This window comes from Falco cherrug, chromosome 3, assembly GCF_023634085.1.
Source record: "Falco cherrug isolate bFalChe1 chromosome 3, bFalChe1.pri, whole genome shotgun sequence".
NCBI lineage: Eukaryota > Metazoa > Chordata > Aves > Falconiformes > Falconidae > Falco > Falco cherrug.
Window position 1 is genome coordinate 28119911 of NC_073699.1, and position 8101 is coordinate 28128011.

Below are 8101 nucleotides of genomic sequence, written 5' to 3' on the forward strand. Positions count from 1 at the left end.
CTCAGTTCCTCAGATTAGCGGACAGTCCCAAATGAATCCGTGCAACAAGCACCAGTCCAATCCTGCCTCAGCAAGGAGCTCGAACCTTGAGGTGGGCTGCTGCTCCAGAGTCACTCCATGTTATGTATAAGATCCTGGCATGTACATACAGTGCTGCAAGCTGGAAAAACAGCTCAAGTTATGAGGGAGATGGAAAATTACAGTATTGATATTCTCAGCATGAGTGGGTACAGATGGTCAGGAACAGACTGTATCAAATTGAAGAACAATAATAAAATCATGAACTACTCAGGTTCCCCAGCTGGAGGGAGGGAGAGTTGCACTGATCACGAGTGACACCATGTAAAGAGCCCTGCGAGACAGACGAAGAGCCAATTAACAGCAACGGAGCAGATACACAGTTCAAGGTAGTAGGTGAGGATGAAAACCTTCCAAGTGCTACTACAATACAAAACCACTTTCTAAAGCATCTTATAGAACCTCATTAGCAGCAGCACGCCCTCATTGACATGGCCGGGCATGAATGGGAGAGTAGGGACAACTAATTACAGGCTGAACATGACCTGGGGACCTGGAATTTGTTCACACAGCAGCAGCGATGAAAAACTCATCCAACTTTGATAACTAAATTATCCATTGATGGCAAGAACATGCTCTTCTGCCTGCAAAATCACATCAGACTGGCTGTAGAAACACAGGCATTCCAGGTTTTAACGTACAGAAATTTTAGTTTGTTCCTCTGAATGTTTGGGCGTCCAAGTTGTATGTGCTGACAGCATGTATGACATACGTGCTGCCACCGTGAAAATAAATCTAAAGCAAATACTTGCAGAAGCAGCAAATAAGAAAATCAGTCAAATGTATGGAATTTAAATGTCAGTTCTCAAAAACCAAGTTTTTCACAGACAGGCATAACTTTCAGCTTTCATATAAACAAACTTTGAGGATCTTTGGTATAATATGTTAGTAGAACTAAGAATTTTCAGGTATTTTTCAATGGCTAGAAAAGGGAGGGGTGGGTCACCACAATGCTACAGAGTGGCATCATCAGAGAGGGACTGGCAAAGCAGAACCTCCCACACGCTCAGGCCAAAATGCCATTAAAAATGGTAAAAATGTTTATGAAGAAAAGACAACCATACTGGCAGGCAGAAGAAAGGCAGCTTCTGAGGACTGCCTTCCAACCACAAAGTGCTTGCAGGTGATTTTAATCACAGCTAGGATTAATTAATAAAAAGACAAATGAGGAAATATTATTACCACCAGAAGAGGAGACTTTTCACTGCATACTGAAACTGCCCTGTCACCTGAAAAATACAACCAATTTGGGTAATTAAAATGACAGTAACTGTGAGAAAATAATCTTGCATTAAGCTGAAAGTAGCTTAAAAATCAAGAACTGGAAGGCATAGTGTGGTGTAAAACAGATCAGATCTGCTCAGAAGGCAGCAAAAGGGACACAAGAAAGGTGCTCTAAATCTTGAACTGAGCACAAGAGAATGAATCCTCTGTAGAACACAGAGGAAAAACCTTAAAAAAAACCCCTACCAAAACTATCTGAAAGACACGTTCACAGTGACTGTAAAACTGACATAGCACCACAGTCCTCTCCAGAAAATTCTTCTACATACTTTTGCTGAATTGGATTTTGCAACATTGCTGCATCTTCAAGTACTTTAAGAACAACAGATTTCTTTTGGCAGCCTAATCTTACACTGATCATATTTTTCAGGGTATGCACTGTCACCGAACAACCAGTGCAGACCAGCAACACATAGCACATATCAAACATACCTAGACAGCGCAGACTTTCAAGAAAGCTTTCAAGAGGATCTCTGAAATTTTGCAGTGAATCCGTACAATACCCAGAAAATTTTGCAGTTTTCATTAAGACACCAGATGGGTCAAGATCTCTAACAAGTTAGTTTGGAGTTAATACTGAATTTACCACATTTTGGAAATAACAGATCTTCAAGACAGTGAAATTCTGTGGTCAGGTCACGCACATGTAGGTCTGGACATTGCTGATGGTATCTGCCTCCAGGAGACACTGATAAAAAACATGCCGCAAAGCACTGTCAGAACTGAATAAAATGTCCTGAAGTCAGAAAGGGAAAAAACAAAAGGTGGTGAAAACCAGTGTGACCTCAGATGATTGTATTGCTCCGTAAGAGGGAAGTCTTGAGAAGCGTTATTAGCTCACTTACTAAACCAGCAGCTTTTGCACGATTGCATCTGTGTGCAAATGACTCCAGTGGAAAGCCTTGCTTTTCCATGGCTGGCCTCCAGCGGGGAAATCTAACGCCCTCCACAAGCTCGGAGTCTTTTGTAGCTATGCATTAAACATATACATACAGGTCAGGATGGAATGGATGGAAAACTGCTTTCAGCATTGGTATTCCCCTCGGTTACTCGGAAAGATGTAGTTGCACGCCATAGGCGGGCCCTGGTTTTGGACTGGGCATGCCTTTACACGGTGGCCCAAGATGCCTCAACTTTGGCATCCCCAAAGCCAGGCAAACCAGATGGACATTTTCAGCAAATTATCACTGCAGCAGCAGGTCTGCAAGAAAATTTGAAAACCGTGAAGGCACTGGCTTCTGATAGTACAGCTTAAAGGCAGCTGAACATGCTTCTGATATGAAAAGTGGGTTGAATTAAGACAGATAAAATGAGAACCTGACCGATCTGCAGTTTCTTCCTCCAGGCATCTCTCGATGAAATACTTAACTGGTTAGTTTAGCACCCCACTGCACGCTATTTCAGTTCTCCCCATCTTGTGAATAAAGTCTTCAGTTACCAAACATTTTAACAAAACTTTTCAAACATATTTTTTTTCTGAGTATTTAGTTCTGATCTGTTCTGCCACATTTTTCCATGTCTGCCACCATAAATGCACCCCTTAGCACAACTACCCAATTGAATTTTGACTCCATCCAAAATTCACTAAAACATTTCTTCAATGTACACGGCTCAGTTTACATAAAAGACTCCACAGAATAAGGCACAACACCGATAAAGGTATTTGTCTTTTTAAGCAAATTACTATGTGTTGGCCATCATTTGAAGAACCGTCACTGAGTGAGATTCCTGGTTTTATTTTTATTCCTGGGGGATGAAAAACCCTCTTCTGATTAAACCGTAGTTTCAAATCACATTTAGTCACCCAATTACTGTATTAAGTTTATTCCACAGTTTGACATCAATATCATAATCCAGTTACCTACTCCATGCTGCTTTTACTTGCGATAGTGAACATTTTCTGTTCAAGACATTGTACCGCAGCCACCGGACAGCCATAACTGACAGGATTATGTAAAAACAGTGGCTTATCACGAATGTCCTAACATTTTCTGATGTTAAATACTCACTTGAGAATGATGCAACTTCAAATATTGCCAGTGGTTTTGTTTGCCAAGGTTATATTTTGCCTTAAGTGATGCAAAAGAACACAGGCTCCGTTCCTGAAATAGCTGGTCTATAAATATGATACCTTTAGATATCCAGCTGAGCCAATGCATCTTTTGCCTTCAGACTTAAATGCTGGATTATCCCATTTGTGGGGAAAAAAAAATATAAATAGGCATTTTAGATATTTCGCCTTACATTCTTATAGCGTAAGAGAGATTGATTTTCCCCTATCATCTTTGCTCAAACTGAGTGAGAAAACTGCTGACATGCTCCTTCCTCTTCCATCTGTGCCTTGCAGCTCCCCCGACTCCTGCATGCCAAACCCCACCCTTTCGGCCAGTTTGCAAAACCATGTTATATTCTGGTAATAATCCTTTCCCTTTGGCTCTCCTCTCTTCTCATCCTCCAAGCATTTTTAGGACCAGGTTTCCTTTCCCTCAATACATCTCAAACACTTTGCACACCATAGTGTAGATTCATAGGCATCTGCAAACGATTAAAGTGACCATAGGTCTTCCTGAGCTTAACAATCTTCATTTCTGGAAGGATTCAGGGTAATGTTCTACCAGATAGTATTATATGGTAGACATCACCTCAAGAAAGCTTTTGCTAAGCAGAAAACAGAAATACCTTTAAATGATACAGCCAAGTCAATGATGACTATAGAGAAAGCAAGAATTTCTGAGGTGCTGTTTAGGGCAGCAGGGATGTCAAAAGAGCGAAAACAGAAAAGAATGAAAACCATAATGCTCAAAGATCTGTATCTTCTGATCAAACCAATTTTACAAATACAAACAAGTGGTTTCATCCTCAGGTACCATTTAATCTCTATCCTATATCTCTAAGTGCAGAAAACCAGCAAACAGCTGTTCTTGCAGGACAGAGTGAAAGGGAAACAAGTCATGCCTAAAGGCTGCTGCCCAGCTACCCAGGGATGTTTGCCCCTGACAGCAAAAGCACTGGGACTCTGCAGCTGTTGATGAGGTTTGACTCTATCATGAACTAGTGGACTTGTCTCATGCAGGTGTTTGATGCAATGGCCTCTCTTAACTGATGTAACAAATCCGCCGTCCCTTGCTACCTCCCACCGTTCGCTCATACCTTACGCCATGACAGCTTTCATAAGCTGTTTTGTAAAGTAATGGTATTTTTCAGGTTGCTGAAAAAAAAAAAAAAAAGTCTTACTTCACAATAAGGCTCTTAGAAAAAAGTCACATCTTCAAATAATTCCACTCTGCTTGAATACAAGTTAGAGGCTTGGATATCAGTCTTGTAATAAATATGTGAGCGCAGCATGTCTACTAAATCTATATTAAATCTGTGGTTTCCTATCATATTGTGGTTTTTAATCACATTTTTACAATAACGGTCAAAATACCATCTCCATCCATTTATCTTCTTAATAATCAGTAAGGCTCCTTTGTCTGCTGAAAGATCTTTGGTTTTGCCCACACAAGCCCTAAAAGTAGAAAACATGATGCAACATGCTATAAACTCATCATAACCAGCTACCCACTGAGAACACATCATTTGTATCTGCTGAAATTGCTCCAATCTTGGACAAAATGAAATCACTAAGTATACGAAGATGTATTCATATAGAAAAACTTCAAAACCCAAGATCTTCCACTTACATCCTAAAATTCATAGAGATACCAGATCAAACTTTCAAGTCACTGAAAAACAGCAGCTCTGCTTAAAGTCAGTGTAACAGTAATTACTCATCACCTTTGAAAATACGTCCTTAAGTTTGTTTCAAAGTGTGTATAAAGAACATGATCTTCAACTTGGAGGAAGTTTTGGTGGTGGGTTTTTTTTTCATTTAATACAGTAAGGAACAACACTTTCAGCAGTTTTTAGTTGGTGGTATTTCAACTATGATCTTTGGTTTTGTCCTAGAATTATTCTCATACCTTCTAAAGCCCCTGAAGTCCTAGGTGAGTACATCACAGCCTTTTCTTTCTAATTGAAGTCCCACTTCTTCAAATACCTTTCCATCTTTCTCTAGTGTAACACTGGGCTGTTCAAGTTTCCCACAAACTATTATCCACAGGAGTTTCTTTGTCCTCAGTTACAGAACCTCATTCATCTCCCTTCAAACGTTTTTAGACTTTTGTGACACCGAATAGCAGACAAGAACCTTCCAGACGGTGTTCACTTGTCGCTGGTTTTGCTCATCTTGAGCCAAAGCACCTCTGTATGCGATTCTGTCCAAACCCAAACAGGCATTCCCAAGTTAACTAGCCACCTTTCATATCACAATGTTAATTATAAAAGAACACATAGCTTAAATCATAATATAAATGTCTGAAGTATAGGAGAAACATCCCCTAAAATAACTATCTCCATGGAGTACAGAGTGAGATCAGGTGTACAAAGCTGTTCACCATGCCTGTACTGTAAACATCTAAGGTTAAGCAAGATGAATTCTACTCCAGGCACCACATTCTTGGTCCAGTAACTAGGACCAGAAGGCACTGCGTAGGTATTTTCATGTAACAGAGCATGTTAGGTTACCTGACTAAATGCTAAGCAAATTAACCGCAAAGCCATGGCAAGGATCAGAACAATTAGTGAAAAAAATGCACACTGACTCACTAGCCCTAAAACCATCAAGTGAAAACAATTCAGGTCATTGTTCCCGGTGCAAACCCCACTAAAACAAGTGTAGAAAACTCCTTAAAAAGCCATGCAAACCGAGGGATTACTGAAGGGCTATAAGACTTCTTACAGGATACAGGGGGATGAGAATTTAGGGACAGAACAGAGAATTTGGGGACTGCGTAAAATTTATTATGGAGTATTTTTTAAGGGGATTGCAGCAACATGCAAAACTTACTACGGGATGCTTAAGGAAAGCATCGAAGGTATGCAAAGTAAGAGACTAAGGTAGACTGGAGAGGAACAAGCATAGGAAGACTAACGACAAAGAGGATCCAGGGGACCGGTCCCAGACAGACAGCTTACCGATTACGCTTCAATGCACCATCACTGCAGTCCCTCTGATAGTCCTGCTACACCCTATTGCTAACTGGTCTTGTATGCATGTACGTGCCAATGCTAGCAAACTTCAAGCAGGACTAGCCCATGAGTGGGACAAAAGCAATAGGGATGAGCTACTGGAGCAGGACAATATCTGAGGGACTTGAAGGTCTAGGGGCCAGCAACTGGGAGAGACAGGCTGGATGCCAGTGACTGCACAGACTCACAGCACCTACCAGAAACCCATACTGCAGGTGCACCCCCAGCAGGTGAACTTCAGTCCCGGCTACCTGGAGAGAAGGAATAGAGTGGAGCTGTAACACCCAAGCGCAGCCTGTGTTTACACAGGTGCCAGGAAAGGCACTGCTCTCTCCCCGTGTTGATGTGTGACTGGCCACGTGTTCGTTGTTCATACTGTGTCTAAGCGTGCACACAGGGACCGTTTTGTACTGTTGTGGGCTTGCAGATACAGAATTACAGCAGCCTTGGATCCTCTGGACTGGGAGGGGAAAAAAAATTCCCCCCAGTCCCAAAAGCCAGGGCATTCTGCTACCGTGAACAGAGCAAAGAATACACACACATAAACAATGGCAAAGCAAGTCCTGTGGAATTTTTGTAGTTAAATCTGAAATTTTTATCTATGTCCATATACAACTCAGAAACCTGAGTGAAAGTTTAGCTTTTTTTATATATCTAGAATATACACAGAATAAAAGAAATTCTTTTACTTATATATCTGTATCATTACACAGCCTGGCTATGATAAAACAGAAATAAAATGTTGATGACTCCACAAATGCTTTATCATGAAACAGCTAAAATTCATAAAGGCTATTAACACTGATTTAAATATTTCTGTATCATTAATACTGATTTAAGTATTTCCGTATCAAAGAAGTTACTTCTTCAGAACAGCCTTTAAGTAATACCTTCCCAAAATAAGAATATATACAAAAAAGTTATCCCTTTTTAATCAGCAGGTATGTAGGCACAGAGGTCCAGCTCCTTTAATTGAATGTCTAAATCATTTCAGCGATGGCCTGTGACAGACTTGTACGAGCACTTCTTGCAAGCAGAGCTACCACTTGGCAACTATGGTATTTAAATAAGTAGTTTTAAAAACCCTACTCTGAGTACTGTGGCATTATGTATTTTTGGTGGATGGCCACAAGAAGTGTTGGAGACTAACCCTGAGGGTTTCCAAAAGGGAGAAATCAATAGCAGACAGCCCAACAGTGTACAAATCCATGGCCAGGGATCCTCTGAACAGACAGACTGCAAATGCCACCTGCAAAATCCAAACAACTGACTTCCAACCAGAGAGCCCCAGCCCATACCTACACTGGTTTTACAACCTAACGTGTTTCTGTAAGTCACAGCAAGACTCACTTTTGGAAAACAGACTTTCTATTGGAATGATAAGAGGGTGCCCCACTTGATGACAAGACTGAGATCTCTGTGTAAGACCACACCCATGAAATTTGGAAAAGGAATTCCTATCCAAATACACAACCTCCAAGTATCCTTCTAACTTTACAATTCCTTTTTCCAGCATGCTGTTACAATCCCTTTAGTAACATTTTTAGCGAATCCTGATCCTCTGAGTTGCTCCACTTGGGGGCCTGTTTGAAAGCAATAGTACACAAAGGTCTTTGAACATGAAGAGATCCTTTGGACGTGGCTCATAAAGTAGAGCTCCACACCAATA